Here is a 26,395-nt window from a genome sequence, read left to right on the forward strand (position 1 = left end):
AGTGCACTTCATTTTCATGGGAACATGAAGAGACGGCAGTTGGTATTTATTTATTTAGAAAGGATTAGCTATGGTAAGTTTGATTAGCACCAAAACATTCTGAGGAAACAGAGCAATCATGCTGGCAATCAATTTAGCTGTCTGCTTAATGGATAGGTATTTTAGGGTAACATGGTTAAGAAAAAAAATAAAGAGAAGCGCTGGCTTCTCAATCAAGAGATTTTTATTTTGTCTTCTTGCCAGGAGCCCATAGGAAACAGAATCCTTGCTGGTTTTGCCCTAAAAGAGCCAAAAGGTACCCAAAGAAGTGAGCAAGCTTCTATTCCTCTTATGCATCATCTTGATATAGTTCTTCTCCCAAGAAAGAGAGAGAAAAATCATGTCAGCCCAAAGCAAAAGGCACAGTCTATCAAAAGTTAAGCAGAAAGTTAGCCCTTGCATACTTCAGTTACAGGCTTGTCCTCATCACAACCTTTAAGATCAACTGTCAGGGCCTTTTTTTACTATTACCCACGTTTCAAGTTCAAATAACAAGGTGTTTGAAAAAGATTCTTGGAGACTGCTGAATAACTGCAATAGTCACATAAAGGTCCAAGTGTGAGCTGGAAGGATTACCTCCAAGATGAAGAATAAGTCTTTTAGTGTGGTATATTTACTGCGAGAATAATGGATCACTGGCTGCTAGCAGCATATTGCAGGTGTAAGTTGTAGGCATAAGCAAGTCTGCAAAACATCTGGAAGATGCACTCTCATACAGCCAAAATGGAGCAGGCAAATCTCCCAAAGTCCATGAGACTACTCGCGAGTAAATTTGCACGGTTGAATCATACACACACACATACACATATACACAGTATATATTTACAGGAATAAAACACATTCCAAAAGAAAAAAAAATCTGCTACACAGGTTTCATCACCAATGGCCTTATGGCCTTATTTTCACAGACATCATGTTTGCCATTGCAAACATCCTTTTAAAATGTGAGCACAACCTCTTAGATAATTCTATCCATGTGAAGACTTAGGATGATTGCGAGATATTGTTCTTTCATATGGATTCTGTCTAGGTCCCCAAATCCAATTTCTGTATGGAGGTAGAGACCCAGGAAAAAAATAGTCAGTGTGTTGGTCTAAACATACATTCATCCTGGATCTACATATGCATAAAGTTGGCCAAAAGGTTGGGGAGTTATTGATGTACTATTTTCAGAGTCGCACCCTAAAAAGGGTAGCTTTAGTTTCTAGGTAACAAATATTTTAATTGAACGTGCCATTTCATACTTGGGGCTATAAACACTGAAATAAATGCATTTCAGTGGGAGAGTTAAACATGTGTTTAACTGTCTCCCATAAAAAATCAATGGGGACTTTAAAATGTTCGATGTTAACACATAGCTGTAATGAATAGCAGCACTGGGTATTGATCAGTGTTCAGTAAGACACAAGAAGCACCTATCCCTAAACCTCAAATGTGACTGAATCAGTGGGGAAGACCCTTTCATTTTGAAAAGTAAAAAATACATAAATATCAAAATAATCCTCTCTCAACTACTGGCAGTATTTTCCAAGCATACGTTTCAGCTAATATTGTAAGCACACTTCCTGTGTCATAAACGTTATTAAGACATTGACAGGAGCAGCTAAATCAAAAGAAGAACAATCTAAAGTCACACTTAGATGAAGTTAAGAGCTGCCTATTGGGGTCCAAAAGATTCCCACACTATGCCAGTACTGTGAAAGAAGATGCTGAAGGCTGATAATTCAGCAACTAGATCTTGCACTTCCTGAAGACGATAATGGGACTGAAGAGCCTAACATGCTGGGAGAAGAAAAAGTACAAATGATTCAGCACTTTCACCTCCTTGATCAATACCAACTAGGCTGACTCAAATTGCCTATGCAAAGCTCACTTCTTTTAAAATAGGTCCACAACTCTGATCCTCACAGCTCATGATGAACATGGCTTTTAATACACAGCATATATTTGCCTCACCCCACCCCAGAAAATATTGTTGTAGCTGCCACACCAGAGCGATTCCCTGTATTCTAGCATCCTATTCCTATCAGAAATGAGTACCAGATGCTCCAGAAAGATGTTCTGCCCTCCCATTTTTAAAGCCAAGTGACAGGCAAAGGGATAGCTTTCCATAAATTCCCAGTGGCCCCTTTAGGTCCGGAATTATGGGGCTCGAGGTTCTTGCTTGTTTTCCAACTGTGCAGGCGAGATCTCTCAAGCAACCAACACATAAACACGTCACTGCTATCTGTACCACACCTGAGCCTGTAGATACATAGGCAAAATTGAAAAGAAAGAAATTGCATCAAACACTGGCCTTGATGCTTCTGAGTAGGTAGGAAAGGGGGGGTGCTAGTTCAGAGTTCTAGACTGAGCATCTATAAACTGTCATGTATCCAACACATTGTAGTCAGTTCTCCTTTTTTGTTGTTTTAAATCAAAGTGAACCGAAAGACCCGAGATAGAACAAAAAGAGGAAGAATGGCCATTCAATGTATCTGCAGCTTTGTCCTGAAAGGGGGACATCTGCATCTGTATTCCAAGGGTCTTCCTACCTGGAAAAGTCACAGCATCAAGGCCTACTGAGCACCAGACAACAATTCTTCATATATGACAGGAAGCTGAATTGCACAGAGCTTCCTCACGTCTGAGGGTTTGGGGGTATCTCTTCCCAGCCTCCTTGCCAGCAAAAAATAAATAAATCAGCCAGAAATGTCAAACATCTCCCCCACCCAATAGAAAGCAGGCCAAATTTCAAGAGGCTGGGTCACATCATTCTCTCCTTTACCCGCAGTAGCGGGATACTGGAGCTTGTAGCCGCCTCAAGAGTATAACCCCCCCCCTCCAAAGCAACTCCAGATGCCCTGCTGAGGGGCAAGGGGGCTCATGTGGAGCAGAAACTGCTTGGCAAAGTGCACAGCCAATGCATGACAGGCAAGACACGGGTCTGCAGCAAGACCAGCAACGGAGGCCAAGAAGAGCCTTTGGGGTCTGCAGTGGGGCGAGGTGTGTGTTGGGGGGGGGGGAATGAGCTGGTGGAGCCAGGACAGGAGATCAGGACGTTTGGTAGGGCGAAGGTGGAAGCTGCATCCCTTTCCTGGCTCTCTCCCTGCTTGCTTAGCTGCTGCATGACCGGAGCCGCCACCTCCTGATGCCCTAAGCCGGGGATGCGAAAGATGCCTCCATCGATCTCCCCGTCTGGGGCCGCAGCTGCCCGATGCAGCCACCTCCGTGGAGAAAGCGCGGCCGCCTTACCTGGCCAGCCGCCGCCGCCGCCGCCCGGGCTGAGTCCCCTGCCTGTTTCCCTGCCGGCAAGGCCAGGCTCACAGCTGCCTCATCGCCGCCCAGATACTCTTCGCTGCTGCTCCGCACCCGCCGCCGGGCTACAAGACCTCTCCGCCGGTGCCCCCGCCGCCGCCTCCTCCCCGCACAGCTCCCATCCTTCTGCAGCGCCTTCTCGCTCAGACTCCCGCATTAGGGCAGAGACCATCGGGCGCGCGGCCGGGGGACCACGTGCGCGCCCCCGGGAGGAGCGGTGGCGGGAGTGCGCGCCAGGGCCCAGGAGCGCGCCTCCTCCGCGTTGTCTGCCGCCGCCGCCGCCGCTGCTTCCACCTCCTGCAAACAGTCTAAGCAGGCAGGCGACGCGCCACGCGGAGATTCCCCTTACTGGTCCCTCGCTCTCTTTCTTCCTTTCTTCCTCCTCCAGCAATTAAAGGAGTGGCGTGTCGGTCGATAAGAGGCGCGAGGCAGGGAGGAGGCGGGTGCTAATTAAGAGGGAGGAGGTGATGGATTACCCGACTGAGGAGGCAAGGGGAGAAAGTGAGAGAAGTCATTAGCCAGGGGTCTTGAGTGGGGACGATGGGTTAATAGAGGAATAGGGAAGGAGGAATGATCAAAAGCAAATGGCACCAGGTAAAGCCTCTAATAAATAATGTCGCCTCTTAGTTGCAGCAGGGGAAGCCGACAAACAGCCTTGGGACACCTGAAAGGCATTTTTATTCTAGCATATGCTTTCCTGGACTGAGCCACTCAAGTCCACAAAAGCTGATGCCATAATAAGATGCATTAGTCCTTGAGGTACCCCAGATTCTGTGTTGTAATAAAGGAGGAGGAACTAATGTAAAGCAGGGGAGAATTACACGTGGGACTGGCACAAAAAGCAAGTATTTTCCAAAGGTGGGGTTATGTTACTTGGATGCCACAAAGGCAACGAAGAGTTTTGTGGCAGCTTAAATTTATTACAGCGTAATTTTTCATAAACGGAAAGAGAGCTTGTCAGGTAGTGTGTTGAATGGGTGGGACAATGGTTAAATTCACTTTCCACCATCATTGCACATACACCCGTGACATTACAAGTACCTCTAAGCCTCTTTTGCACTATTCAAAGGGTTGTTGATGCAGGATAGAAAGTGGACATTAATAGCTGCTTTTAAGAGAATGGACACTCCAGCTCATAGAAGCTTTACCATCGAATAACAGATGTGGAAAGTGATGGGAAGGAGCAGGAGGAACCAACAATGTGAACATCATTCATTGTATAGAAAGGGTGGGGGGCCTTTTCAATATGTGGTGGACATGTAAAAAGGTAAAATAATATTGGGAAATTATTTATAATGAGTTGAAAAAAATGTTTAAAATTACCTTCTCCAAAAGACCAGAGTCCTTTTTATTGGGAATAACCCAGACAGAAATTCCTAGGGGTCAGAGAAGCTTGTTTATATATGCAACAACAGCGTCCTGTGTTTCGTTAGCCCAAAAATGGAAAATGAGTGAGAGACTAAGAGGATAGGCAACTTAAGATGTTAGAATATGCAGAACTTGCAGGTTTAACACATAGAATAAGAGAGCCAGAAGAACATATATTTAAAGAAGAGTGGACACAACTGAAAATGATGGCAGCATTAAGATAAATTTAAAAGTGTAATTAATGTTTGAATGGTGTAAAAATGGAAAACTGACTTGAAGGTATAGTAAAATATGCAGGAATGGAAGATATATAAAATGAACCATGTAAAGAGAAGGGAAGTCATTGGATATCAGTAAGTTTGTAAAATGTTTAATTGAAAAATAATTTAAAAGTTATACATGTAAAACAACGTTAACGTCACTTATGAATAAATTGGGGTTGCTTACTGCTCTATATTCCAAGCTGCAGCTCCACAAAATGGGCTCTTCCCACTTTTCCTCCATGTGCTTGTATCGAATTGGTACATTTCATTTATCATTTTGACTTGCAATCCAAATTGGCAGAGCAATCCAAACCCTCCATTGTGTTGGGTTGAGTGGGTATGGATTGAGCTGAGGTGTTCCTCTGCCCAGTTTTATGGGTCTCTACCACCCTCCCCCTACAGAGTAACACCAGCAACACTCTGCTGGCATAGACCTCCCACTTCCACCTGCCAAGCAGATGGGTGGAAATGGTGGTGGTTAGTACCCTGCTGGCAGTAGCCAGCAGAAAGTCTCTAGGCTGGTACAGTAATCTGCCTGGAAAATAATGTGCAGTCTGTGACCCAAAATACTGCCACACTAATCACTCCTGGAAACAGGCTGTCCCTGTAATTATAGTAGTCAAACTTGCCCAGAAATGCCACTGGAGAGACATCAAAGGGCTACCATGTGGGGAATTAGGTCTCGTGGTGATAAAGAATGACCTGCGGACCAGCCGTTAGTTAAGTGTCCAAGAAGTTGTGAGGCAAAAGTATTTTTTAAAGTAGTACTCACATTATATGTGATGCTAACACACCCTCTTTCAAGAACACAAAAGGAGAAGGTCTGGAGGTGCCACAAACAGTAGTCCATCTGTAGCTGTGACAGCTGAATAATTTCTGGAACATGCTGGTCATGATTTGGCTATGTTGCTAGCGTGTTACTGTAATCAAATGAGAAAAATGGCAGAATAAAATGCAGATTTTTGAAATGTGGAAGAATGTAAAACCAATTTAAGAAAGCTTTCGGACTGAGCATTGTGGATACTAAGTAATAGAAATGCTGTTCGATGTAAGATATTTTTTAAACACTTCCACTATTCTGAGTGTGATGGTGTATTATTTAAAGAATATGAGTAGGTGGGGCAAATCCCAACTAAGGTACCAGGAAAAGGAGGATAAACCTTGCTACTGCTTGATGGTTTTCCTGCTTTGTGATGTTAATGATAAATTATTTTGACAATGTAATGTTCTTTTTAATGTACCATTACTTCATTTTAATATGAACGCCTCACTGCCCTGGGACCTTCCAGTGTAATGTTGATCACAGTAGTTCTAAATAAATAAATGAAAGTTATAAATAGACATCTATAGAAGTCTCTGTAAGAGTTCAGTATTCCAGAATGTTTGAAACCAGTTCTTAGGATGATCTGGTCTAGAAGTATCAGCAAAGGTACTTTTTCTATGCACAAAACGTGCCCTTGTATGGTGAAATCTGAGACTTTGCATGTCCTCAATTATTATCCAAAAGGCATTCAAACACAGCTCCTGTTATATGGGAATATATTCAAGAGAATATTCACCATGCAGAATATTAGGAGAAACAATAAATTTGTCACATCAAATTAAGTACCAAATTGAGTGAGATTCAGTTAAGGAAATTAATCAATTAATGAAAGGAAAAGTTGACTTTTAAAAGAATATTCAAAAAGGAGTCAGAGATGGAAAAGCTGGTTAATAAACCCATTTGTATTCCAGTAGCTCCTAGCCTCTTACATAAAACAGCATACATACTTATGATTCAGAATTACAGATCAGGCTATAATCTAATCAAGTAAAAGAAGATGGATTTAGTTCCATTGATCTCAGTGGGACTAAATCATCTTAAATTCAAGTATTTCACTGTATCTTAGATGAAGTTTGCATAGTTTGCCAGAAAATATTTTGAAAATTACATATAGGAGCCTCAGGGAGCAATTTTGAGCTCAGAATCACAGGGATAAGCAATTTTGGATTCAGTGAATCTCTGGCTCAGCTGGCTGGTTATCAGCTCAGCTGAGCTACACCACCATAACTACCCCATCCCAGCTCAGCTGGGGTACACACATGCTGAGTGTGTGTGTAGCAACTTCCTGTGCTTAGGATTTTTGTCAACCATCAGCTGCTTGGTCTCAGATAAATTTATTTGTAAGCAAGTTCCACTGTGTTCAATGGACTTTACTTTCTAGTACAGTAAAGCATTAAGGACTTTAGTCTCAGCAGTCTAATGTTTAGGATTCATTCAAGCTAAGGATGTGTTTAGTTACCCTCCCAAATATTTATTGTTTACAGCTACACAGCACCAGTCTGCAAAGCAGACTAAGGGCTTGGTTTTATCAAATCCTCACAACCTATTAACAAGCCTACAACCCATTATTATTGCTTGCTATATATCAAATAATGTTCATAAATATGGGATATAATTCTAAGGTTAGCTTGGAAAGTTTGAGCCAACTAATATAATAATTTACATGGTTTTCTTCATGACTGCCCAAGTGTATTGGACTTCATAAATCCTGTTAGTGAGCAGATTTTAGTAGAGAACCAACTTATTTGAAGACTGCAACTGCTTGTACTATATTTGACAAGGCAAGTACAGTGTGATTTTTTGTGTGTGTCCCTTTCAACTATGTCCCATCTGTGACCTTTCATTTACAACGAAAGCCAAAACTCAACTGAAAGAAAGGCACACTTAAGCTTTCTAATTTCATTGGTCTTAAGTCCATCATTGGATTGTAGCCAGGGTGCTTGGGCCAAGATTTTTGTTACAGCAGAAATTCAACAACCGTCAAACGAATTCTACAGTGATTGCTGGGAAATAAGAAGCTGGGATTGCTGGGAAATAAGAAGCAAAGAAATCAACCGAGTTACTAAATAAACATTCCATTTCATATATCTTATATCTTCAAATATCTTATCAACTTCACAGAGACGGACCCCTAGAATAATGCTAAAATTATACAAATAACGTCCCCACCCCCGGATACTTGACTGGTGAGTGCTGCAAAAACAATAAAGGGCAATCAACATCATATTTTCTAGATGTTGTTCAACCACAACTCCAATCAGCCCCAACCATCATTGGCCAAAGGCCAGGGATGATGGGAACAGTGGTCCAACCATCTGGCTTACCCTGATATAATTGATCACTTTGGACCAGTGCTAATAACATTTTGTATCCAATGAGAATGGCTTCTGGGGTTATTCACGTAGTTTCATCTGGTTAAATCCATAGAAAAGTTTTTGTCAATACAGATCTTCAAAAGACTGACTCTTGACAAGCCAAAGATCCACTTCTAAAACATAAGACAAGCCTGCTGGATCATCTAGTCCAACATCCTGTTTTTACAACAGCTGAGGAGATGCCTATGGGAAGCCTGTAAACTGGACATGAGAGCAACAGCAAAATATGATGTTCAAATGAACATCTCCAGGGATATTTTGAACGATTTTGACAAAAATGTTAGAACTTGTACTCTCACAAATATATGATAATGAATCCCACGAATTAAAATGTTACAACTAGATGTATATTACGCGCAGAAGAGGGCACTTTCACCAGATAAGGTTTTTATAATGTTCTTGAGGGGAACAAATTAGTCTTCTTTTGGTGGAATTTGCTTACCTGGCTTCACTTGTTTGATGAAGAAAATGCTGTCCATATCCCATAAGAATCACTCTTGTCAGTCACAGGCACATTATTTGTACACTGCTTTTTGTATACAGTATGTTCAAAACAGTTCACAACAAACAAAGACAAAAGCTGCAAACAAAATATTGTAAACACATTAATTAGCTCTCCACAAAAGACAATTTAAAAGAGTTTAATAATATACAGTATACACAATTGTCAAAACCATATAAACAGCAAAATACTGAGGATTATATTTTCTCCTCAAGATCAGGAAAACATTGCCCTCAGCTTTTGGGGAGCCAAATTCAAATCCCCACTTGGCCATGAAACTCACCAGGTCACCTTAGACCAATCACTCTCTTTCAGCCTCGTCTACATCACTTTGTCATGAGGATAAAATGGCCACGAGGCAGGGAGAACCAAGTACCCCCTGTGTTTATTGGAAGAAAGGCAAGATAAAAATGTAATAAATAAAATATCAAAGCAAATCATTCATAGTTCTTTACTAACATAAAGAGTGATACTCTCTGACTTAGGCATCATGCTGGCTTCTACTCCTTAGGAGTCATGGTAAACAAGCTGTCATGTTATCACACTATTCTCTTCACAGTAATAAAAGTGATTTGTTACACACAATATATTTGGACATCATAATCTGATGTAGTAGGCAGTCACGGGTAGAGAGTCTAAATCCATGCCAAGGATGTGGTGATGGCACTATGACCCATAAACTAGTTGCAGATTTCCAGGAATGGAGCCCAACACAAGTTCCGTCATGTTAGCTGCTATTTGACCCTGGCAACAAGGAGAGCCAGGTTTTGGTGTCTAGCTATTCTCACAGAAGAATCAATCACAAGCCTGGCTGGCTGTTTCAAAACAATGTTTTGGTTTAAATGTGGGCGTTTGTACTGGAGGGGAAACAAAACAATGATACACAGGGCTAAATGACAGCCCTGTAGTCCAAAATCTCTCCCAAATTCTCCACAGTTGCATTAGGGATCCGGCCTTCAAAATGCCCAACTTTTTCTGGAACCTCCTGTTGTCCCTGCAGGGCCAGCCATTTCTGGTGAACCCGGGAGCAATGCTTGTTTGATTTTTAGAGAATGGGCTTTTATTTGAGGTATTTTGTGTCCCTAGAATGTTATTGGCAGACAGAAAGCTGGGCTTCACTTGTCTTCTTGATTAGGCATAATGTTCCAACCTGGGCCTACTAAACTAGTTTTCTCTTCCTGTAAAAGATAAGGTGGGGGGACGGATCTTACTGCTGCCCTTTCTTACCCATGAGGGTCTGGTTAGGCAGAGGTGACATTGTGGTGGCCAGGTCTGCAATGGTGGCTTTTGTTTTTTGCTGGGTTGAAGGACATGATTGAGTACAAAGTGAATGATGAGTCTCAATGGACTGTGAGTGAAAAATGTGGGGCAGTGTAAAGTGGTAGCACAAGTATTTTGGAACATTATCCTACTGCTTTTTGCTACCCTTCAGAGTTTTCCCTGGAGTCATCCAGGCCCATTTTTCCTAGCCTAAACTGGAATTAATATATTACAGTATCTCTCTCCTCTCCTTGTAGATGCTAGCCTCCTTGGGCCTGTCATTTCTTGAAGGGTTACAGAAACACCAGCCTCAAAAGAAACAACAAAACTTGAGGCAGTTGAAGCAAAAATAATTCTGGAGTTCAGACAGGCAGGCATTCAAGACTCAGGATTAAAACAGGTAAGAAAGAGTCCCAAGAGATACAACAGCAAGGAAAGAAAAAACCAGGCCGGTAAAGCCAGCAGACCACCACCCAAATGCAAGCTTGAATATGAATGTCAGCTGACTGGGGGGGGGGGGAAATGATGTATCTGTGTTATTCTTTGCTTTTGTCCAGTTGCCAGAAAAAAACAATACTGCTTACCCCCCTCCCTCCCCGTTTTGTTTTTATTTTGAAACAAGACGCCTTAGTTGATCAACTTTTGTGCTTGATTCTCCAGGTTTAGACACACCCCAAACTGCTGCGATCTAGACTGAATCTACCCCTGCACTGAAAAGGACACCAACCCAAGGCCCAGGCCTCAGACAGGTACCAGTTTCCTATATAAACAAAAAACAAGGAGCTGACTAAAAGCACCCTAGATTTCCCAAGATGTTGAAAACAACCCTGTCTCACATATGTAGTTTTAATCCTATATTCCAGGGACTGGGGCAGTCCTACCAAACATACTATAAGAGATTTTAAAATTGCAGTGTGCTTAGACGCATTCAGTAAGACTGTTTGTTCAAAGGAAACGTTTTTAATAGGGCATGGCCTAGTGATACTGAAACACAAGCAAGAGATAATAGGGTCAACACTAAATATAGTAACTGCTATATAAGCCTATTGTGTGCAATAACCACATTTTTAAAAAAGAATATTTCCAGTACCTGACTCAAACTGATGAATTTTAAGTCTAAACTGGAAATAAAGGGGGAAAGCCAAACATGGAATTGGATTTACTGTCATGATGCATTAAGTTAAATAAAGAGCAGAAGGAGCAGTATCTTAAGTATGTGAGTCTTACCCATTTAATCCCCCATCATTGGATTAGAACACTCTACAAATAATAATCCGATAAAAATATGTCTTTTTATGAGGGTTTTTATGATACCAAAGTATTAATATTTTCAAAGAAGATGAGGAGAGGGAAAGGCTAATTGGTTTTTGCCTTTCATGATGTTAATCGTCTACATCAGGCTGACTTTCTTTAGCCAAAGGACTACATTTACCCTTGGCCAACCCTCCAATGACCACATGGCAGTAGTCAGTGTGTCCAAAAGTCGATGTGGACACCATTTCTCCATAAGCTCTTCACTGTCAAATATGACTATTGTTGCATGTTACCTGTCAAATGCTCAATACCATTGTGTACTCTTATTATGTATTATTATTTATGGTGTTCATATCCTGATCTTCTTCTGAAGGAGCCCATTGTCATATACTGCAAAATATCAAATATTTTTCCAGGTATAAAATATTGAAAACAAATATGATTGGGTGTATAACAGAGATATAAAATACACTCCATGAAAGTTTGGTTAATATTTAACTACCCAGATATTACCTGAAGAATATTTAACTTCACAAAGGATAGTTTTGAGAAGAATGTCAAGGAGCAAATATATTTCAGATCTAGTCTATTGGATCAATAGAAAAGTGAAAGTGATTCTGGGATATGCTATAAATGTTGTTTTTAAAAAAGCAGCTGATGAATAAGTAGATATGTTTTAACAGCTGTTAAAATATTACATCACCAAAAGACTTGGAAAAAGTAAATGTTCCTCCCCAGAGTGATTTATATACTGTACAAGAAATACAGTAGCCATCTTTCACAATGTGCTTGATACAGGGCCATGCATCTGTTAAATGATCATTGCTCCATTTTTAAAGATTATTACCATGTTCTGTTTATATTCAATTTAGATTGTGTTCCCAATACTATGTTCAAAACAAAATGAAATTACAATTTTTAAAGCCATCCTGATTGTCACTATTTTGATAGATGCCTCTTGAAAATTAAGCTTCATATGCACAAGGAGTTGCTGTTCTTCAGCTTTCAGCCATGTTCCCACCAGGCATCTAAAATTGGACCTTGGTGGCTGCAGCTGGACTAGAACACACATATGTAACTACATGGACATCACCATAGTTCACTTAATGATTAAGTATAATAACAGTACTGGTAAACTACATTTTGTCTAGCTATCTTTCACCAAAATAACACATTCATTACTGTTTAATTAAATTAAGCCATTAAACTACAATTCCTATGTTACATCACCCAAATGAAAATTATTACATTGCATTCCTCATTGAACATAATCCAATTTAAAACAAAAAGCTTTCCCTACTGCAGTTCTCCCTGAGAAGGGCACTGCCTGCTGGAGCAGAGGTGCTACAGCAACTGACAGACCCAGCCAGTGTAGCGACTAAAAACCCACCCTGTCAATTTCCCCAGTGCTCCTGATTATGATCAGCAGCAGATGTCCCCACTTGGATTCAGGTTTCAAATCCCTATGGAAATGTCCAAATTAGGAGTAAGAGGATCAGAGACTGGGCAATTCATTATTTTACACCTGAGTGGCATTAAAATGTGTGGGTGTAGTATTGTTAGCAGAAGAGTTTGACAGGTGTGAGAATTTGATAGCCTAGCTACTGAAAACAGCACCCCATTGCATCTCCCAGTACGTTTCCGAGTACAATTCAAAGTGTTGGTGCTGACCTTTAAAGCCCTAAACGGCCTCGGCCCAGTATCCCTGAAGGAGCGTCTCCACCCCCATCATTCAGCCCGGACACTGAGGTCCAGCTCCGAGGGCCTTCTGGCATTTCCCTCCCTGTGAGAAGTGAAGCTACAGGGAACTAGGCAGAGCCTTCTCAGTAGTGGCGCCCACCCTGTGGAATGCCCTCCCATCAGATGTCAAGGAAATAAACAACTATCTGACTTTTCAAAGACCTCTGAAGGCAGCCCTGTTTAGGGAAGTTTTTAATGTTTTATCACATTATTATTATTATTATTATTATTATTATTATTATTATTATTATTATTATTATTATTATATTGGGAGCCACCCAGAGTGGCTGGGGAAACCCAGCCAGATGGGTGGGGTATAAATAACTTATTATTAATAGTATTATTTTATTATTATTATTAGGACACCTATGTCTTCAGCCAAGAGATCTGATGGACTTGATTTTAAAATGATTTTTTGTTTTGTTTTTTAAGTCACCATAAGATTTGAAATAGCATGGTCATCATAAAAACTTATAGGAAGGAAAATCTGATAACGTAGGTTTTGATGTGGGCTTCATGGAGCCAGGGACCCCAATCCAACTGACAGAATCCATTGTGTGTGACTGGGTCACTTGCAGGGTCAGAAATGGGGGGTGAAATTGGATGCACATTCACTTCCAAGTATGGTTACAGTCTATACCTCACCATATTGTTCCACCATCATTCCAGAGTGGCATCTCCTCCCCTGCAAAAAGAAGAAGAAAATGCTCAGAGGGTTTTGTTTATTTAAATTAAAAACATATAAACTGCACTTTTGTGGGAAAATAATAAGTGTACAACATGAGAATATAATGCTATAATAAAAACATCAGTACAAACATTAAAAGCAGATCAGTAAAATTAGTTGGTTAAGAAAATGAACATTTATTGGATTGAGATGTACAGCACCTATACTTCAAGGTGCATTTGAATTATACTCTTCAAAGAAGGAATGATACACATGTAGATGTCTGGTTTCTCTCACATATTTCCTTAGTTGAATAACAAAAAGTTGAAGTTTATGCCTCACACTTCTCTCGGGGCAGCTCCTAGTCAGAGGGATTTGTGGATAGAGCCCAAAGGCAGCCCAAGAGAGTTCTGAAAGCCAGAGAGAGAGAAAGAGAGAGAGAGAAGGGAAGTAAGTAATTATTTTGGAGACAAGACCTATGACAAGAGTAATAGGAAGAAAGAGCCAATATCTTAAGATCAGTGGTTGATAAATAAAACATGTTGTTCTCCAACTGGATTACTGTTGTCTCCTATTCCAGACTGAGCTGCTGGAGTAGGCCACAAAGCTACATAATGCTTGTGTCTGGGAGTGTGATCAGAACGTAGCAAGCAGTGGATAAAATGACTGACGAGATCAACAAGGGGTGTCTTGTAAGAAACTTTCTCACACCGAGTCAGACCAATAGCCCACCTAGCTCAGTACTGACTGAACACAGACTGTCAGCAGCTCTCCAGAGTTCCAGACAGGGAAGCTTTCCCAGCCCTAACTGCAGATGCCAGGAATTAAACCCGAGACCTTTGCTCTGCTAAGCACCAACGTTCAGTATAAGAAAGTTGGGGAGGGAGGGGAAGAAGGAAAACAGATTTCATCTGCTCATTTTTTCTCCCACTCCAAGATATGTTTTTCCCCAGGAGTTTCCACATATGGGGGCAGATCTACAAGTCTTATCCAATTCTGTGGTTATTTATTTATTTATGTGTTTAAATTTTAAAAAAACCTTTACAAATTTTTTCAGCTGCCAGTGCTGCAAGCTGAAGGGGAAGATTGGCATGGGGAGGGAGGCTCCTCTTTAAAATGGCATGAGGGGAGAAGATTAAGAATTGCTTCTACTCTCCACATCAGCCGTCTACTTCATACTGCAGCGTCGAATTGAACAACACCCATATATAAGTCACAGAAGTATGAAGTTGCACTCTCAATATTTTAAATCCAGAGGAACGTGTTCTATTTAATGCATAAAAAAACCACCTTCAAATCAGGAGTAATCTTCGGCAGGATGCAAGTTCTGCAGTTATTTTTTCTATTAAAAATAGAGCCCATTAGATACAAGTCCCTGCATTTTTAAGTAAAGCCCCTGTATTTTAAGGAAAATTCAGTAGCATTTCAAACATGTGACTAGCAGAGCAAGGGTACAGTTAGCCAAAGTAGTTGCAATTTAATCAGGTGTTCACGTTATTTGCTGAATTACTGACAAAGGCTTAGTTGACTGAACCAAGCTTATGGCTTTGAAGAGTTCATTCTCATGGCACAGCCTTTGAATTATTTTTTCCGTCCATGTGACCTTTTGCTTCATCAATATTCATGCATTCACTTGTTATCTTAGAGGAGAAAATGTCATTTTAGGAAATAAAATCCAAGAAGCACAGAGTACCAATAGGTCAACAGCATGCTTATGCCTAATGAACCGCAGACAGTGCTGCAGATGTAAAAATTAAGAATCTCTCACAAATGGTTTTCAAGACAATGTGCTGAAGCCTTGGCAGCAATGCAAGGACTGTGTCCAGAGCCTCAGCTATGAATCTGGTTCAGATCTGGACTGAGTAAGATGGGAATTTTTATTTCCAACATGGGAGCCTAATTAACCCAAAGGCCCAAAAGCACAGCCACCTGCTAAAAGGCAGGATCCGCTACCCATTATCCAGGAGATAAGCCTGACAAAGAAGAGAACATGAGCTCTACAGAAAGGTACTGATAGAACAATAGCCCCTGCTAAATCAACCCAGCCCCAAATTACATTCCAGATTTTCTGGTAGAAAACTCCTTCCTCAGCTCATGCAAACTCCAAGAAACTCTAATTTAATTTAAGAAGGAAAGCAGGATTCTGGTCCTCAAGATGGCATATATTTGAAATATTGAGCCAGGAGAGTGCTAGATACACAAGCCTTGTCCCCTGAACCTTTGACCTGATCTAGTCCAACCCCCTGCAGTGCAGGAATATGCAGCCGTCCCATACAAGGATCGAACCTGTAGCTTTGGCGTTATCAGCACCATACTCTAACCAACTGAGCTAGACATGGGTCAGTCCAACGGTCCATCCAGTATCCTCCTCTTACACTGGCCAACCAGCTGCATGTGGGAATCCAGCAAACATTTGTGATTCCCAGCAACTGGTATATGATTGTGAAGGTAGAACAAGACTATTATTGACCTCCCATAGGCATCTGGTTGGACCCTGTGAGAACAGAATGCCAGATTAAATGGACTTTTGGCCTGATCCGGCAGGGTTCTTATTATGTGCTTATTTTCTTAGATATATGTGCCTGAAACGTGTTTGCAAAATGTCAGTGGTTCAGAGGACAAAGTTAGTGCATCCTGCAATCCCTTGACTCAGTATTAAATATTCCTCTAGGCATTCATTTTTTACTTTCCCTTCTTTATCCATATACAGTGGTACCTCGGGTTAAGAACTTAATTCGTTCTGGAGGTCTGTTTTTAACCTGAAACTGTTCTTAACCTGAAGTACCACTTTAGCTAATGGGGCCTCCTGCTGCCACTGCACCGCCGCTGCACGATTTCTGTTCTCATCCTGAAGCAAAGTTCTTAGCCTGAGGTAATATTTCTGGGTTAGTGGAGTCTGTAACCTGAAGCGTATGTAACCTGAAGTGTATGTAACCCGAGGTACCACTGTAATGTTCACATTAATGTACAGATATCAGGTATATGACATACAATTTAAGCTCGCCAGGATTTTTCTGAAAGCAGGAGAACCCCTGAGGCTCTGAAGTCCCTTGGGATCCATAGTGGGAGGACGGAAGCACTCTCACTAATTAATTTCTTTGCCCATTGTTACAAGCCAGATGGATACAGAGTCTAATGTTTATCTCAGAAAATGCTGTTTGTGAGTCGAGGCTCCACTCCCCGCTTTGCGATGAAATAAGACACATGGACAGAAATATTTTAGGGTAATAGGCTAAAAACGGCCACAATTTTATTGGTTACAGAATGTGAGTGATATTGGCTTAGGCAATGGATCCAAACAGACTATACTTGACTCCTGCCCACTCTGCAGGGAGTCACACAAGGGTTAACAACCTGTAGGGGGAGCTTGTTGATGCAAATCAACTGGAAGCTTTCCCCTAGATTCACCGAGGGGGGTCTCGTGCCATGGCCCTAGCCACCACCTGGGCAGGCACCACGACCACCGGATTCCTTTAACAGAATACCCTCTGGGGGGGGGGTGTAGGTGATGGCCACAACCTCCCCTCCAACATGCAACACATTTTCCAATGCCTAACTGCCAAACCTTACAAAGTTGTGACGATTTGCTACAAGGTAGGTGAAAAACCAACCGGCTGGTGCCAATCTGCCAAGTGGGAAAAAAATCCTACCAGGCCCCTTGAATAGGCAACCAGCTGAGGTCCATAGCAAGGTCAAGTACTGAAGCAAAATCTAGAGGGAGGGCAGGCGGGTGATCCAAGGAAGCAGGAACAAAACAAGGAAAAGCTCGTGGGCCCACAGCCATTTAAATGCGGCTAAACTACGCCCCTCACCCAGCCAGATTGGCTGGCTGGGGGCATGACGTGGGCCCAGGACTCCAGTGACGCAGGGGGCCTGGCCACGCCCCCCTGTGAGTGCGGGAAGCGATTCCTGCTCACGACCCCTCCCCTTGGGGAAGAGGAGAGGCTATACTATAAGGCTTATAGTGGGATCTAACTAATATGATTCAGTGGATACCCCTTCCTCGCTGGTTTATTTCCTGTTGCATTCCAAGACCTCATTCAACTGTGCATCTATCATTTGTGAGACTGAAAGGTGGTGCTTTTGCTGAATTCCTTAATATAGGAGGCCATAGGATGCAATGCATGCATGGCAGGAGCATGGCATGATATATATGAGCTAGTGTGGTATAGTGGTCAGAGTGTCGGACCAGGACCTGGGGGACCAGGGTTCAAATCTCCACTCAACCATGAAGCGCACTGAGGGACCTTGGACCAGTCACTGCCTCTCAGCCTAACCTACTTCACAGGGCTGTTGTGGGGAATAAATGAGGAGGGAGAGAACCATGTAAGATATATTGAGCTCCTTGGAGAAAAGGGGGGCTATAAAAGGGGGGGCTATAAATACAATCCATCAACTAACTAACTAACTAACTAACTAACTAACTAACTAAATATAGTGAACAGAACCAGAGGCTTTCATTAAGATCTGTCTCTCTATACCCCATGGCTTCCTCTCCACACCCAAGTGAACCAAAAATCTAGGAACCTCAGGGGTTTTTCTCATAAGAAAGGCATGCCTAGTCTAGCATCTGGTTCTCACAGAGGCCAGCTAGATCATTCCTGTCTCCTGTGCCATGACATCACTTCCCGCCTTGCCCATTTTTGTTGTTTATCAAAGGAAGGAAGGAAGGAAGGAAATTCCCCGTAGGAATTAGTGGACTTTATTAGCCAGGAAGGCGGGCCCTGGAGGATAGGAGGATGAGACAATCCCTCCTTTACTGGAAGTGCTTGGCAATGAAAACATTTCATGGGGAAGATAGAGCCGCTTGCTTCTCTGAGAGATCAATTAAGTACATATAAATAATGTCATTGATAAGCATTGCTGTGTGCCCCAATGGAGCAATAGTTTCCTTCAGTCAGCTAGGGACCATCCATACATTATGTCATGCATCAATATTTGGAAATGTAGGATGCTGTCTTGCTCAGTCTGGACCAGTCTCACAGGCAGAAACTCTCTAGGGTTTCATTTCTTTTTTAAAAAATATTTTTTATTAACCGACCAATCAAATCACATAAATTCCGAATTACAAAGCCAAATTTTAAATTTTGTTGAGGGGACCCATATTTCAAGATCCGAAGGGGGATTCTGATCATCTTCTTGCTACTGCGTTAATGTCTGAATCAGTCCAAACAAAGTTCATAATTCTATCCAGTCTTATCTTGCTGTTTCCACATCACCTCTTGTTCGTATATTTTCTCTTTTTTCTTTATGATCTCTTCTGATAATCTCCTTAAGCCGATAAACACCAATAATAATCCTGTGTGAATTTTCTGTTCATCCAATCCTCAAATCGAGATGGTTTCCATATATCATCGCATTCATAGATAACATCGCTCTTTCCATCATTAATCACAGAACTGTCGTTCTTAAGTCCCTCTGAGAAGTTTCACCCACAATATAAAAACAGCTCTATTTCTCTATTTCTCCTCTCAGACTTAAGTCCTCCGACAGAACTTCCCAATATGGTGACGGTATTTTTAACTGCGTCAGAAACTCTTTAGGGTTTCAAAGGAGGAGTTTTTCTTAGCACTACCTGGCAGTGCCAGAGGACTCTGCATGCAAAACCTGTGTCCTCCCACTGAACTATAGCCCCACCTGCGTTGCAAAGGCGGTAGCAATGTTGCTGTGCCAAAAACAAGGCTTGGATAATGGTGAAAACTGCAAGTCCCCACACCTAGCTTGTTTGATATCCCCCAAAAGGATTTCTCAAAATGAGGAAAGGCCAACAATGCAGTTCAACAGAAATTGGGACATTTTAGGACAAAACTTCTAATTTCAGATATACAATGCTGGAATCAAAATTGTCTATGACTTTGCAGGAAATTGACGTTGGAATTTAAGTGGAAAATCAGATGTAAACATTGCACCAAAAGTAAAGGAAATCCTTGTACCATTATACAGATCTGTGCTTTGGTCACATTTATAATGTTCTAGTTGTTGGAAAAGGTGCAGAAAAGGGCTGGTCAAGGGTAGCAGCTCTTTCCCAGTGAGGAATATCTAAAATGTTTGCTAAGGACAGAAAAATGCAAATAAAGGAGAGATATTATAGATATTTATAAAGTTATAAAGAGTATGGAGAGAGAGGGTAGCTGCGAATACGCTCATATTGTTTATTCCATTTGTTGTACTCTGTTGCCATCTGTTGTCAGACTCTTGATATAGTATATTTTCCTTCTGTGTGTATATTTCCCCCTTTACTTTTTTACCTCCACTCTGTTTCACTGGAGTGCCAAAATAAACGCTCGCTGCAGTGAAGTTCATAAAACTGCTTCATCCCTGGAGAAGGGCACTAAAGTAAATAAACTGGGCTGTTTTACTGTTCCACCAACCTCCAAGACACACTTTTAAATAAATGGTCCCCTCCTGCAATAAATTGCTATATAAACGAGCACAGGAAGCTGTGTTATACTGAGTCAGACCACTGGTCCATCTTGTTCAATATTGTCTACTCTGACTGGCAGCAGATCTCTAAGATTTCAGGAAGGAGTGTCTCCAAACTTTCTGCTTGCAAGACAGATGCTCTACCACTGAGTTAAAGCCTTTCAGGTGATTTTTTAAAACAAAAATACCATCTTCTGATTCAGAAGGGCAATGAGCACTCCCTCATGGGACGTCTTTAAGCAAAAGTTGGATAACCATCAATTAGGGATGCTATTTGTCTGAATTCTTTGCACCAAACAGTTTGAACTATATGGCTTATCTTGCAACGCTCCCTCTTTCAACTCAATGATTCTATTAACTTTCTATTATTTTTATCTAGCATGTGCTGAAACCTTCCAATAATATTTTGTTATTTTATAAAATACTGCTGCACAGCCCAAAGCTTCTCCTATGACTCATTTTTGACTGGACATGTTATCTAAAATTTTAATGGCAGTCTAAAAGATCAAAAACGGAAAACGTTTAAAAATAAACTTGGCAAGTTCAACTTGAAGATCAGTGTTACAGTATGTGTGAATGCTAGTACCTTGGGGAAAGCTTCACTACTTCTCTGCTACATGATAGGAGAATACTTTGCTGGTGTCTTGATACTGTTATGGAAAATGATAATGTTTCACTTAAAACATCCCACATCTCTTCAGCCCTCTCAGGGAGGGAGCAGTTCAGAGGTTAGAGGAAGCATGAATGTGCTTCAAATCTAGTACATTGTACAGTACTAGCAAACCTAGTACAATGAATCTGGCTTGCTTGCTATGGCTACTGCCATTTTATTGCTTGAACTACACTTGGAAAGCCAAAAAACCTCCACAAATTCAGTCATGTTGCTATTTATGTACACTTCATGTTAACAAAATGGTGAAGAAAGGCATCTGTCTGTATCAGGAATGGGGAATCTGTAGTCCTCTAGATGTTGTCGAGCAATTATCACCCCCAGCCAAAAGTCAGGGATGATGGAAGTTATAGTCCAACAACATCTGCAGGGCCACAAGTTCCTCATCCCTTCCTTAAGTCATCCTTTGCCTTACTATATTTTGTTTCATCATTCTGCTTCTTTAAAATAAATTGGTACTTTTATTTAATACATCCACATTTTATGCCAGGCATTGCCTCCTTTGTTAAATGCTTTCTTGATATAGGCTCTCTATTGAGGGTTGTCTATTTCCCTGATATAATTAAGTATAGCTTGATGGCAGCAATTAAGACATGTTCCTTCTTATCAAGTTAAGACAATGTAAAGGATACCGGTGCAAATTCAACAGGGGGAAAGTTTGAAGCTGGTAAAGAAGAGAGTTTAAAAGACCCATTATATTTATCTCAGTTTCCTTTGTGACAGAGACAATCTGTGTATCCTGGACTCCTGGATAATGTTAGGGATCCCAAAGAATCAAACCATGCCCCAAACCCAATCTGAGAACGAGAAATTCTGCAGGTTACCAAGAAGAAAAAGTAATCAACACTTGACTGTACTGTTTTCTGCCCCAAAAGACAACAAGTGCACTTTCTTGTAGGTAAAGAAGTGACTCAGCATTGTGGGAAGAGAAGAATATAGTCCAGATGTTTTTACAAGGTAAAGGGGAAGTCATAAAGAGACCAATTCAGAATCAAGGTCAAGTTTCAGATGCCCAAGTTCAGTAAACAGGTTTCAAGACTACATGTGAGCTGTGAAGTTGCGCAAATGAATTTCTCTACCTTCCTGCTAAGCTTTGAAGCAGAAGTGGAGAATGCCCAGCTACACGGCATTGCAGGAATTCATGGCCTGAGGGAAGGCACTCTGTCCAGGGAGAGTCTGCCTCTTCCTGGGAGACACCTCCAGATCCACCTTCTAATTCTCTGGCAAGGATACAACCACCAAATTCTCAAATGGCCCCCTCTCTTCTGTGGGTGTTTTGTTGTTGTTGTTTCTGCCTTATATAAAGCACTAGTGGAACCTCTGTAATACCTACTTATTTAGAGACATTGAAAGTTATTGGGAGTCATTCGTACACCTCTATTTATTTCAACTACTACAAATCAATGGGATGCAGTGATTGGTCTGGGAGCACAAATCCTGTAACAGTTATGAGGCTTCTGATGTGTGGATGTGATCAGTACCTGGATGGGAAGCTGCTAGGAGCCCACATAAACCATTCTGGGCTTCCTAAAGGATACACGTAAATCAGGGAAGAGCAACTTGTCGCCCTCCAGATGTTAGACTCTAACTCCCATCAGCCCCAGCTAGCATAGCCAAGATGATGGCAATTGTAGTCTAGGAACATCTGGAGGGCCACAGGTTCCTAACCCTTGATATACATCATCACCACCATCCATAGTACACTGACTCATCTTCCGAATACAACAGCCGAAGAACCTACTTTCTATCTTGTAGTTGATGTTATTGGATGATGTGATAGGTTGTAGCCACTAGGTAGCAGTAGAACATCAGTGTTGAATATAATGCAACTTTAATTTACTCTGAAATATGGGGGAAAGTGGTGGAAAAGGGGGAATGGGAAATGTGTTGGATGCAAGAATCAATAGAATTATTCCTTTCTAGATGTCTACTCCATGGTTACCACAGGCATCTTTGACGTTGTTTGGGTGTCATTGTACTGGACATATTTCTAGGTGTGGAACAAGGTATTTTAAAATCAAAGTTTCATATTCAAGGCCAGGTTGGCAATCTAGACTTGGTAGTGATGTGGCGAAGCCAATATCAGTTGTCATATTTTGTGCACACTCTACCATGGTTTCCTATGCTTGTGCCAGGATGTGGAAGGCTGTGGTCTTGACAAATAGTGGAGCATTGACAAGTTTGGCCACCATGTCAATAAATAAATAAATAAATAAATAAAGGCTTAATCATGGACCACACCAACATTGAAGGTAAAAGTTTATTATGACATTATTCATGCTATGTCTGCAGACATCTAATTCCCTCAGCATTGTGGTCCTCTTTTGAAATGAGTATTTCCCTCTAAACATCCCTTCTACTGATGCTGCCAAAATCATTACAGTTGTGTAATATTTTTGTCAAAGTACATTCTTGGTTCAACTGTGTTGCTATTGAATACTTCAATCATGCATTGACTTATTGACATTTAAAAGGAATTTGCTCGAGCCAAATGAAACTTGCAAATTATGGGAAATGAGCATGAATCATAGAATCATAGAGTTGGAAGAGACCACAAGGGCCATCGAGTCCAACCCCCTGCCAAGCAGGAAACACCATCAGAGCACTCCTAACATATGGTTGTCAAGCCTCTGCTTAAAGACCTCCAAAGAAGGAGACTCCACCGCACTCCTTGGCAGCAAATTCCACTGTCGAACAGCTCTTACTGTCAGGAAGTTCTTCCTAATGTTTAGGTGGAATCTTCTTTCTTGTAGTTTGGATCCATTGCTCCGTGTCCGCTTCTCTGGAGCAGCAGAAAACAACCTTTCTCCCTCCTCTATGTGACATCCTTTTATATATTTGAACATGGCTATCATATCACCCCTTAACCTCCTCTTCTCCAGGCTAAACATGCCCAGCTCCCTTAGCCGTTCCTCATAAGGCATCGTTTCCAGGCCTTTGACCATTTTGGTTGCCCTCCTTTGGACACGTTCCAGTTTGTCAGTGTCCTTCTTGAACTGTGGTGCCCAGAACTGGACACAGTACTCCAGGTGAGGTCTGACCAGAGCAGAATACAGTGGCATGATTCTGTGTGCATGCTGTAAAAATATCTTCACCACAGAAAGAATTTTTATTCCTCTAATATGTGCATAATTATTGTCTACACTAGATAGTAAGAAGTAAGGTTTCTGTGGTTTTCACAAGTTATGTGTTTACCTTCTCTCATCGTATATTGTACTGATGGATATTTTTATTATTTCTATCTATAGTCGTGGTTTTCAGCCTTTTGGAGTCCACGGGTCCCTTGACCAAATACATTCTTTATGTGGCACCCCTGTGGGGTTCAGGAGCACCAGTTATGTCACCCCTTGCCTGCAGAGCAGGCAGCCTCTCACCCTTTTTTGAACATGCTCCCTTGTGGTGTGTTCCCTCAGCCTCCTCTCCTCTTCTCTCTCCTTGGGAGTCCTCCAAGCAGCTGTTGCTGCCACCCATGGTCTCTGAACTGCCCGGCCCTGCCCCAAAGAGAGGTGCCTCCTCATATGACCTGGGCTGGTGAACTGGCTGGCTGCGCTCCTTCACCTGCTTGCTTGCTTACTCCAAGGCTGCCTCAGCTCCTGGCAACCAGCACACCCTGGCCAGCCCCAGAGGCACCATTTGCCTGGGGCGCTTGTAGCCAGGGCTCCTGCAACAAACAGCTGTGCAAGCCTTTGGGAGGCATAGACACAAGAGGGCATCAGAGGAGGGAGGGAAGGAAAGGGGGACAGAGGCCAGTGTTGCCCAAGGCACCCCTGACCATCATTCAAGGCATCCCAGGGTGCCACAGGACACTGGTTGAAAACCACTGCTGAAAACGTTGGCAGCATTAAGGTAAATTCAACAGTGTTTATAAGTTTTGATGGATGTAATAATGGAATACTGAATGCTTTAGTTAATGTAAAATATGTAGGGATTTATGTTATGCAAAATGAACCATGGAAAGAGAAGAAAGGAAGTCATTGATATTTTAAGGTTGTTTAAATGAATATTCGAAATTTAAAACGGGGGGGGGGGGAGAATTCTCCCTCTTGATACTAGTAGTAAGGTAAAGGTAAAGGGACCCCTGACCATTAGGTCCAGTCGTGACCGACTGCGTTGCGGCGCTCATCTTGCTTTATTGGCCGAGGGAGCCGGCATACAGCTTCCGGGTCATGTGACCAGCGAATTAGAGCAGCACATGAAAATGCCGTTTACCTTCCCGCTGGAGCGGTACCTATTTATCTACTTGCACTTTGACGTGCTTTCAAAATGCTAGGTTGGCAGGAGCAGGGACCGAGCAACAGGAGCTCACCCCGTCATGGGGATTTGAACTGCTGACCTTCTGATCGGCAAGTCCTAGGCTCTGTGGTTTTAACTCATAGCGCCACCCGCGTCCCTTATTACTAGTAGTAGGGGACAGCTAATAAAGTGTTGGAAATTCCAAGACAGATAAAAGAAAATACTTTTTCACATAGTGCATAGTTTAAATAGGGAATTTGCTCCTACAAGATGTAGTGTTGGTCATCAACCTGGATAGTTTTAAAAGAGGACAAGGCTATCAATGGCAACTAGCCACAAAGGCTATGTTTTCCTTGCACTTTCAGGATCCGAATGCCAGCGGCTAGGAACTGCAAGTGGGCAGAACACGGTTGCACCCGAATCCTGCTTGCAGGCTACCCATGTGCACCTGGTTGGTCACTGTGAGTACAGAATGTTGGACTACATGGACCTTTAGCCTGATCCAGCAGGGCTCTTTTTATGCTCTTATACTATAAAATGTTAATAATAATAATAATAATAATAATAATAATAATAATAATAATAATAATAATTATATGCAATGATATTTCATCAACTCGGGTAGGCAGAAGCATACCCACGTAGGCCAAGGTCTCACAACACGTCTCTGGTGTCTGTCACACTCTAGATGGTCATTTATTTTGGGTGGGGGCTGATTTGCAGGGCTCTCAACTTTGACCCTGAAGTCCAGCGCTAGCTACACCACTGCTTCTGAATTAATTTCTTCTTGACTCTGTTAACCAGAAGAAATTGGTTTTAGTAATTACAGGTATACCCCACTCCCTATAGTGGCTATGAGGTAAGGCAGTGGTGCTTACCTGAACTCTTGGTAGTGTGGGCACTGCTGTTTACTGAATGGGAGAGTAGAAGGGCCAAGGAAAGGAAGGCTGGCACTGTGCAAAGTCTCATCTGCTGCTGCTCACACCTTTTTTTGCTTCATAGAACTCCAGGTGTGCACATAGAGTTTCCAGGTGAGTCTTCTATCTGGGCATTGATCAGATCCAAACCTTATTAGCTGCAGCAAGGTTGCTGCCTCATGTGCCTTCAGATCATGTCCTGAACAGATTAACTGCCTGGCTTTCAATTGATTTCATCAATTAATTAATCACTTACAGACACAGGTCTTTCCTCCCCCCCCCCAAACTGCAATAAGATAGTTGGAAGCAGGTTGCAAGCCACTTCTGTTAATGATTTTGTGACATAGAATGCTCTTGGCATTAAAGTCCAAGTGGCAAAGTGGTCAGCTATGCCTTCCAGAAGGCCACAAATCCAAGTTTGTGGAAGAAGCAGATTTCAAAGCAAACAAATAAAAATCACATCTTGCTATATCTAGAAACTAAGTTGCTACCTCATACATATTTTGAAAAGTCAGGCTTCTGCAATTGCTTTTCCCTGGAAACGTTATTGATTGTGGTCTGTAG

The 26,395-nt window shown here is 41.9% G+C and overlaps 1 protein-coding gene and 1 long non-coding RNA gene across 7 annotated transcripts in view; one reads left to right on the plus strand and one right to left on the minus strand.

Annotated features, from left to right (window-relative positions):
- Positions 1-3,469, minus strand: part of NFASC (neurofascin) — a 176,875-nt gene extending 173,406 nt beyond the window's left edge. For both annotated transcript variants that reach the window (XM_081916289.1, XM_081916293.1), the window contains exon 1: positions 3,274-3,469. The gene's annotated coding sequence lies outside the window, so the exon portion shown is untranslated. The remainder of the gene's footprint in view (positions 1-3,273) is intronic.
- A 6,399-nt stretch (positions 3,470-9,868) lies between these two features.
- The window catches only part of LOC309372679, a 74,379-nt gene continuing 57,852 nt past the window's right edge, over positions 9,869-26,395 (plus strand). For 2 of the 5 annotated variants that reach the window (XR_014169602.1, XR_014169603.1), the window contains exons 1-3: positions 9,876-9,993; positions 10,185-10,327; positions 10,588-10,676. This is a non-coding gene — a long non-coding RNA (uncharacterized lncRNA). Of the gene's footprint in view, positions 9,994-10,184; positions 10,328-10,587; positions 12,037-14,168; positions 14,875-26,395 lie in introns of those variants that run through there. The other 3 variants (XR_014169604.1, XR_014169601.1, XR_014169605.1) reach the window with 3 other exon arrangements.

This window comes from Podarcis melisellensis, assembly GCF_964234715.1.
Source record: "Podarcis melisellensis genome assembly, chromosome: 6".
NCBI classification, from domain to species: Eukaryota; Metazoa; Chordata; class Lepidosauria; order Squamata; family Lacertidae; genus Podarcis; species Podarcis melisellensis.